Raw genomic sequence first — 9,519 nt, forward strand, 5'->3', positions numbered from 1 at the left:
GTGGTTTGTTTCATGGTATTTTTATTGCTACCCACAACGCTTTTGACAAGAAAACAGACTTCCATATTCAAAACATGTGCGGATCAAATCACTTGCATCCTAAAGTGAACCTCCACTGCAGTTTTTCCAGAGGTTGGTTATTGTTTAATAAACACAAATGGCCTAAACACCTTCAGTTGCAGTCACAGTGCTATTCAATGCTAGTAATTAACTAATGCCATAAACATACAAGTAGTTGTTGGAGCTTAATTTATAGTTCTGCAGGGAAGTGCCAACAGCCGTAATGTTTACCACCTGTGTCGTTAAGCCTAATTTGTGCTTTACTTACTACACTTATTTTACTGTAACATTAAATACTTTTACAGGTCCTTCAGACTTCACACCTGTAATTTTTCTGATTTAGGAAAATCTTGATAATGAATTTACATAATCCACTGAATTAATAAGGTTTTTATATTGTGTTTTCATAGTGCTGTTGACTTTGACAATGTGATTGTAATTGCCAACACCACCATTGAGGTAAACAAGCCTATGCGTCCATTTTTCAGTGGAACACATGGATACATTTTGAAGAACCCTTTGTGTGAGGAACCAACCAAAATGTATGTTTTCATTCACTAATAATATTCCTTTCTGCCATAATCTTATTTGTGCTTAAATTCAGGTTTAAAAAAAATGATTGATGCATCAGGGTTGGCGACATTGATTGCATTGTTTTGGATCGCCATGTGTGAAAGAGGTGAAGTTTTCAGATAAATTAAAACTTACATTTCTGTGGTATTACTTCAGAATACTTTAAATGTGCATTAGTAGTATGGACTTTCATTGTGCTTTATGGTGTGTTTTTGTCCTTTTTAGAACTGTGACTGTCCTGCCTTGTGTATTTCATGGAAAAATGGCAATTTTGGAATGGAGGTGAGTTATTTTTATTTTTTTAATAAACTGTTCCTTTAAGATCAAAAGAGTGTCAACATACTCATTAAGCTTTAAAACAGATAAGAAGGTTGGCTAGGCAAGTATGCTTCTGTCTGGCGGGGATTTTCAATGTGAGAGTGCTTAGCCATTTGGGGGTTGGTGCACAAATCGGTAGATGGGGGTTGGGCACTTTGTGCTGTTTCACCCTTGTGATAGATGGGGGTGGTGGTGAATCTCCTGTTTCAAAGAAGTTAAAGCGAGGATAGTGTAGTAAGACAAGTACTTGATGACTAAAAGGTGAAAAAATTCCCCCCTTTAAGTAAAAGGGCAGGGTGTTGCTATAGAAACAGACAGATCTGGCCACAAACTCCCCCGACATTGTAACAGATGGTTGGAGGTAGAGCCGTTCGGGGGTGGGTTAAACCAGCATTTTCTCAAAGATCACCATTAAAAGTTTACTTCCTGCACAACTCTTCCGTCATTGACGGTTACCTGTAAAAAGGGAGGAACAAACCAGAAAGAATACATCACACAGGACACTTCTAAACCAGGACATTTGCTATTCAATAATTTAACAATGTATTTGCATGATTTGCCCCATTTAGTTAACCCATATTAACCTAAAAACACCTAACAGTGTATGGACAGTCATCTTTGCTGTTTTTGTTGTTATGGAACAAATTTCATCATTCAGAACACAACAGTATTGGCTATAATTTTCTCATGCTTAACCCTGCCCAAATTGCACACATCATGGGTGTATTGTGGTATAATCTGCTAATAGTCAGTATTTTGGATATTAAACAGTTTTGTCTAATCTGTAAGTAAATTATGTGAGCACAGTCACAAAGTGCTGAAATTGTTAGGGGTTCTTCAGAATGTCCCGGCCCAGTGTGATTAAGTGGCTTGCAATAATGAGGACGATGCTTCTTAGTTTAGCTGTTCACATTTCATTGGAAGAGTAGCACAATTGCTGTAAGATTTACAGAGATCAAGAGTAGAAGTGTGTAATGAATTTACTGTTCATGTAGTAGCATTTTTGTTCAAAGCAACTTACAAATGAGGAACATCAATATTCCCAATAATACACATTTCAGGAGTAAGCTAGAGCGGTCCAAAAACGTAGTAAAATTCATTGAATTTATTTGTGGGAGTTTCCTTAGATTGTGCCTTTGGTTTAAGTTCACATCATGATGTGTAGAATACAATGAATTAAATGGGATGGTTCACCAAATAATTCAGATTTTCTCATTATTTACTCTCCCTCATGTCATTCCAAACCTGAATGACTTTCATTCTTCTGTGAAACTCAAAACAAGATTTTTGAGAAATGTATCAGTGTTTTTTTTTTGTCCATACAGTGAAACTCATTGGGTCCAATGTTGTTTGAATGCCAACATTCTTTTAAATGTCTTCCTCCACCAAAACAAATCTGAATTGTATCCCTTTAAGTGTTGTTTAATGTAAACCAGGTATAAATATAAATAGCATCATCTAGATTTTTGGTATCAAGAGAACTACACTATCCAAGTCATGCTTGCGTAATGTCAGGTTCAGGCTTCTGTCAGTGAGTGGGCAGCGAGGGGCCTCACAGAAGCCTTTAGTTACACTGTGGTTTATAGGTCAGCTCTGCCCCGAGACAGCACACTCTAAGGAAAACATTCACACACAAAGCACCTCTGTTTTAGGAAAAACAGAAGTCTCAATTTACTAAGGTATTTGGAATTTCTAGAGAAAGGGTTACATCTTATGGACAACGACAACAATGCAGAGCATTATTTGTTTGAAATGATGCATCTCAAAAATACTTGGACAGAGAAAGTGACTGTGCATGCACAAATGGAAAAGTTGATGACTTCCATCTGGTACACAATGTGCTGAGAGGGTGGGTGTGTTTTTTGGGGTTGATGTGATGTTTTGTCATGTTGCTTGAAATTGAATGTCATCCATTTTTGATATGAGTAGTTTTCTTAAAGATGTGAGAAACAGACCCTAAAGTTGATCTTTGTTTCTTTTTTTTCCACAAAGACAACATTTTGATTCAAATAGTAGAAAAAAATATGACAAGATATTTATATTGGCCAAGAAGATATATACAGATGATTTTTTTTTGTAACTTTTTCTTTTGGTGGTGATCATGTCTAAAACTATGAAAGATTATTTGTTTTCATGCCAAAGTGCTAGGAACACGACCCCTGTGTTGATCTTCTCTTCAGTGTATTATGGCAGTGTTTTCCAACCGGGCTGCCGTCTGTCGAGAGCAGGGGTGCCGTGTAAAAAATCCTTTTTTAATATTTTTAAACTGATAAAATGTTTCACCTCTATTTAAGTTGTGTTCAGTTCACTGTCTACTATGTCCCTATGTGTGTCTCCTGCCAGTTCTGTCCTGAATTTACCCTTGTGTGGATTTATTAAAGACTCTTTGTGTTCATCTTCATCTTTGTGCGTTTATCTCACCGTAGTGTGATATGTGTTTGTCTCATCTTTTCTTGAATTTATCAGCATTTTAATCCATGTTGTAGATAACCTGGGAACTAAGGTGAAGTTCAGTGCATACTAACCAGGGCTCCAAACAAAAAAAAAATCGAGTAAGGAGCCATTGGCTCCTATATGAAAAAAACTTAGGCACTAAATTATTTTTTTAGGTGCCACAGAATAAACGCGTTTTATTTATTTATTTATTTATTATTTTTAACATTTTGACATTTCACCCTTGGACTGTTTTGTTGTGTTTTCATTCCTCATGTGCTCAGTGTGACCCAGTTTTCCCCCGTGTTTGATTATGTTAGTCAGTTCACCTGTGTCCTCATTAGTTGATCCTCCTCACCTGTCTGTCCCTCATTATCACCTCTATTTAAGTTGTGTTCAGTTCACTGTCCCTATGTGTGTCTCCTGCCAGTTCTGTCCTGGATTTATCCTTGTGTGGATTTATTAAAGACTCTTTGCATTCATCTTCATCTTTGTGCGTTTATCTCACCGTAGTGTGATATGTGTTTGTCTCATCTTTTCTTGAATTTATCAGCATTTTAATCCATGTTGTAGATAACCTGGGAACTAAGGTTTACTTAAAGTGGGAGCTAAACATCTTTTCCAACTTGAAATATACAGTCACAAATAATTGTCTATTACACAGAATCTGTACCAATATCATGGACCATAAGCATCACTTGGCCATTGAGTGTACACTTAAGTAATTGAATTTAATACATTTGAGATAGTCCAACTTAAAATAAAAGGTGAACACGTTTTCAAACTGTTATTTGCCAGTGTAAATCAGAATTGTCAAGTTCACTTAACTTATTTCTTTCATTATGTATAAAGTTTATTTAATAATTTTAAGGCAACGGGTTTCCTCAACATTTTTTTTTTAAAGTAAAGTCAACTGATCGCTTTTTACAGTGTAATTTGGGCTCCTCCTCAATGCATCCTATAATGTTGTCATATCTTTCACACATCCAGTCGGGTTTTCTTCATTAGTAACATGCAATTTTATAGGACGTGTTGAATTTTCTTTAGCTTGCATTCTTGCATTTTTTTTATCATGTAGACAACAGGTTAAGTAAAAATATTAATATGAAATAGCGCATAAATATAGCAAAATGCTCCTCTTTATAGTTATTTTTCTAGCTGACTGATAAGCTTATGGACACCAAATGGTTATTCTGAAGTATTGTTACGTGGCAATGTTTACAAGCTTTACATGTTTTCCACAGTTTTTGACAGAATGAGCGATTACATGAGACATTTCAGTAAGTTGTACTGTAGGCTCTCTTATAAATAGTGTACCTTTTGATCATTCATGTTCATTTCGTACTAGAGAAAGAAGTTCACGCCGGCACGCCTAGGAAAAGCACACAAGAGAGTCATTTTGAAACATCAAGACAAATAAAATTGACTTGAAACACAATACTTTCTTTACTGAGGTGAATATCTTTGTTCTGAGACAGCCTAGAATGTGCATAAAGTGCGCTCCCTCATATGATCACTAAAAGCTGTCACTCACTTCAGTTCATTGCGATCTCACGACGTTCCGTTAATAAGCTCTCTGCACAATGAATCTCTTATTTACATCGTATCTACACTGTTATAATGAGAGGATTCCGAGTTTGCAGAACTCCGCAAACTCAGCATTGAGCGGTGAGTGGATTCCAATTTAAACACTTCTGGTCATCGCGTTCAAGAAATTAACAGATATGTCTGTGATTGGCTACATTGTTCAATGCTGCAAATATGTTTCTGCAATATCAGATGGAGCCCCCTGATTTCCCCGGGGCCCTAAGCGGCCGCTTACCTCGCTTATTGGTTAAGTCCGCCCCTGATAGTCGCCAGTGGCGACCTCAGCAAAAACCTCACTTGCAAATTAATATTTTTGGTCGCAAATGCGACCGTTTTAGTCGTAGTCTGGAGCCCTACACACAAAGTTCATTGCATTATTCTTTTCATTGTCTAAAATTTGGGGCCCCTCTAAAGCCAATCTGCTGTACTTCCTTTCAACATTCATGTAGTAAAATGTAATGCTCAGTCTCCAAGCATCTTGGTAGATGATTAATGCTCTCCACAGTTCATCTTCATTCTAACTACTTAAAGGACTCTCAGATTCTTAAGGCTCTCAACAAATTCCAATGGTTGTTAGGTATTGTTGGATTAACAGAGTTAGTTGAGGCAGAGTAAACCAGCCTTTAGTCTAAACAGTGATTTCACCTACTTTTTACACATAACTAAAGTTGGTGTTTCTTTTTACTCTGTTTTTTTATTTTATTTTATTATTATTATTGTTTATTGTCTGTTGTTTTTTGGCAATATTTTTAAATTACATCTGATTTTGGTCAGTAAAAATGTTTTGGTGATGAGAAACTGTGAAATTAAATGACATTTTCAGCATTTCTTACAAATTTGGTACATTATTTTAAACCTCTATCATCATTTAACAAATATAAATGCCTGAGAGGGAGAGAGTGAGAGAGCGAGAGAGAACAAACTCTTTAGCCAATATCTTTTTGCTGTGCAAATAGTTAACCTTGTTAGCAAAGGTTATTTTCCCAAACTCCGCCCACCATTACTCAGTTATTTTTACCTTTAGTACAAATAGCGCATTACTTGTATTTACACTTTGTCTGAATAGCATTTAACATTATACTTAGTGTAAACAAGATGCTATTTGTGGCTATTTGTTCTTGGTTCAAATAGTATCTACTATTTACATTAAGTATAAATATAATTTACCTTTTTCTTGGTGTAAATGGCCACTGCCAATTAATGCTTAAGTTATTCATTGTCATTTTTTAATTTTTTATAGTGCATTATTACAGAAAGAGTGCATTCACAATATGACAAGTAGCTTCACTTGTCAATTTCCCTTTTTTTTTTTTTGTTAAATTATGTTTCTGTTGTGTGTGTGTATATATGATTAATTTCATATGTATAGGATGTGCTTAGGTTGAGTATATTAACCTGCTAGAAAAGTGCTTCAGTGTATCGGTGTTCATTTAGCTTTCGTATCTCACAACTAATTTGGGTCAAACCCTGATATTGACTATGACTGAATTATTTTAAACAATATTGTTTCTATAGATTTCATTTCCAAAAAATATTGCCAGTGTGTAACACAGTGCATTATTTTGAGGTGTTCTTTTTGTTTTCTTTGCATATTTTTGTTAGTAGCTTGTAAATTTTTTCGGCTTGATTTAATTTTAGCCAATTACCTGATCCCTTCACAGACTTGTCTGGTATTATGAGGGAAGTCGTGGCCTAATGGTTATAGAGTCGGACTCGTAACCCAAAAGTTGCGGGTTCGAGTCTTGTCTTGCAGCGATTGTAGGTGGGGGGAGTGAATGTACAGCGCTCTCTCCCACCTTCAATACCATGACTGAGGTGCCCTTGAGCAAGGCACCGAACCCCCAACTGCTCCCTGGGTGTAGCAGCAAAAAATGGCTGCCCACTGCTCCGGGTGTGTGTTCACGGTGTGTGTGTGTTCACTGCTGTGTGTGTGCACTTTGGATGGGATAAATGCAGAGCACTAATTCCGAGTATGGGTCACCATACTTGGCCACATGTCACTTCACTTTCACTTTTTTACTTTCACTTTATTATAATTAATACTATTTACAAACTTGCACATTTTTTTTCTCTATAGTGCTTAAAGTCTTCCATGTTCCACATTAGTTTGAGCTCACGCAATCAGGTCTACTGCCCAGAATGAAGCATTTTGCCAGACCATTTAGAGCTCAGCAGTACACAGTGAGTTTCTGAGTGTCTCTGTCTTTGCTGACAGTAGGAGATAATCAGTAATGAGGCCAAATTAGTGCGGAGTCTGTATATTTATGGTTGCTGTTGACCTGAATCATCCATGTGCAACACTTCATGAACAACCCTGAAAAATTAGTTGTACATCACTAGAGTTTAATGAGAATGTGTTTGTCATTCAACAAGCAGAATAAAATAGTACCATAACAGGGACGTTTAGACAAAGTATATTAATAAAACACATGCCATCTCAGTTAAAAGATAATATTTCATTGTCTGCAGTTGAAATGGCAGTGGTTAAAGTGAATTACTACTAAGGCATTTTACTCTACCCATGTGGGATGAAGGCCGCTCTTGGCTCTGTGACGTAGTGGTTAAAGTTCTATGTTTGTATCCCAAAGGTTTGCCGGGTTCAAATCCTGGAAGGGGTGATTCATGGACTGCATTTCAGTGGATGGTTTGCTGACTGCTTGATGAATATTGCAGAAAAATGGCTGTTTGAATATAATTGGCTGGTTTACAAGAAGCCAGGCTGGTACAGTGAGCGCTTCTGTAACTTGATTTGCCAGTCTGCCTTGTAAATGGCATCAAATGTTTGAAAAACTTGTTTTAAGTGCTCAGCAGAAAGTAAACCAGATATCCTCGAGTAGAAGAGTATTCTGATGTGTTTCTGAATTACACTACAGCTAAAAAGTTTCAGGTCGGTAAGATTTTTTGAAAGATTTTTTCTATTTGAATTTATTCCTGTGATGGCAAAGCTAAATTTTCAAAAGCCTTTACTCAGTCTCCAGTGTCATATGGTCCTTCAGAAATCATTCTGATGGTGCTAAATATTTTTCCTGACGAATAAAAAGTAAAAAAAAAAATTAAAATAGAAATCTTTACAATTGTCACACACATGGTTTGGACGTTTTCAGTTTGCACAGTTTCCTTTAGTTGAGTTTGTTGTCGTGGCGATTGATTAATTTCTCATTCTGTTTAGGCTTGTGCACTTGTTGTCATTAGTATTTAAGTTCTTGTGTTTGCTTCTTCAGGTTGTCGGGTATTGTTTGTGTCTAAACTTTGGTTGTTGCTCTTCACCTCTCTGTTTGGATTTTCTTGAGGATTTATTAAAGATTGTTTTGATTACCTTCATCTTTCTTGTGGTGCATATTATTTACAACCAGAGTTGTTACAATAATTCCTTCACTGTCACTTTTAATCAATTTATTGTGTCCTTGCTGAATAAAAGTATCAATTTCTTTCAAAAATAAATGTATACTGGCCTTTTAAATAGTAGTGTTAGTAGTATTAAATCAGTATTTTGAAATATAATCTGTACTTTAATAATTTTGTATGGACAGAATTTCTAATTACAAAGTATACACATATTTCTGCTATAGATCCTGCAATATTTGACTGTTGTGAAACTGGTCTGGCACTGCTTAGACACTTCAGATTGATTGCTTTCACAAGTCTGGTCCATTTGTATAGGATGGTGTTTAAATTTTAATCAACACAAATATAAGTGGACAAAATGATGCAAAACTGCAGTTGCTCATGGGAAACAACAAAGGCTTGAAAACCGACTTGGGGGTGCGGGGGGTGGGGGGTGATGAATAAATAGTGTTGAATGCAAGGGGCTCATATTCATATTGTCATGGATCTGAAGTTACCATGAGTGACAATACAGCTCTCTAAGGGTTTTGTTATGTAGGGACATTAGTGACATAGGTGAGCTAAAATTCTCTAAAGCGCTTCATCTAAGGACTGGTAAATAAAGACGTAAAATCCACATCCATTGACCTTGTGCCAGTGAAACATTACCAAAATATAACAATGCTGTTGACAGAATACCCACCCTGTTCTTTCTTCTTTGTTACTGTGTTCCAGGCCACTGAAACTGACACGAAGACTGGTGCAAAAGAATCTTCAAGAAATAATCTGCCCAGAAATAAAAAGTCTAACATAATTTACTTACCTTCATGTCACTTCAAACCCATGTGACTGTCTTTCCTCCGTGTAATGTGAAAAGGTAATTTAATGATACTTTTTATTTTATGAAAGTGACTGAGAATTGGGGCTGTCAGGCTTCAATAAGGATGCAACAACACATAACATCATCATATAGTCCATAGAACATTATTTCCAAGTTTGTCCTTTTGTGTTGCACAGAAAATATAGCAGCATATGGATTTGAAAAGCCGTGAGGGTGAATAAATGATCAAACTATCCCTTTTAGATACGGTCCAGGTAAAAGGCAATGAAATGAGCAATGAGAACAAGATCCTCTGCCCCAAGGCTTGTACATATAACTTTTATATTATTAACTTTTTATTTTATTTTATTTCCTTTTTTTTTTTTTTTTTTTTAGATGAGCAT

General features: G+C 36.1%; 2 long non-coding RNA genes across 2 annotated transcripts; one reads left to right on the top strand and one right to left on the bottom strand.

The window, feature by feature from the left end:
* The first annotated feature begins 665 nt into the window (after window positions 1-665).
* Window positions 666-9,088, top strand: LOC107704824 (uncharacterized). Its single transcript, XR_001636008.1, has 3 exons — window positions 666-739; window positions 859-915; window positions 9,031-9,088. It is a non-coding gene; the product is annotated as an uncharacterized LOC107704824 (long non-coding RNA).
* Window positions 3,405-4,010, bottom strand: LOC107704823 (uncharacterized). Its single transcript, XR_001636007.1, has 2 exons — window positions 3,963-4,010; window positions 3,405-3,442 (listed from the first exon to the last, which is right to left on the bottom strand). It is a non-coding gene; the product is annotated as an uncharacterized LOC107704823 (long non-coding RNA).
* Window positions 9,089-9,519: the final 431 nt, after the last annotated feature.

The sequence above is a fragment of the Sinocyclocheilus anshuiensis genome, unplaced genomic scaffold, assembly GCF_001515605.1.
Source record: "Sinocyclocheilus anshuiensis isolate Anshui unplaced genomic scaffold, SAMN03320099.WGS_v1.1 scaffold2786, whole genome shotgun sequence".
In the NCBI taxonomy this organism is placed as follows: domain Eukaryota; kingdom Metazoa; phylum Chordata; class Actinopteri; order Cypriniformes; family Cyprinidae; genus Sinocyclocheilus; species Sinocyclocheilus anshuiensis.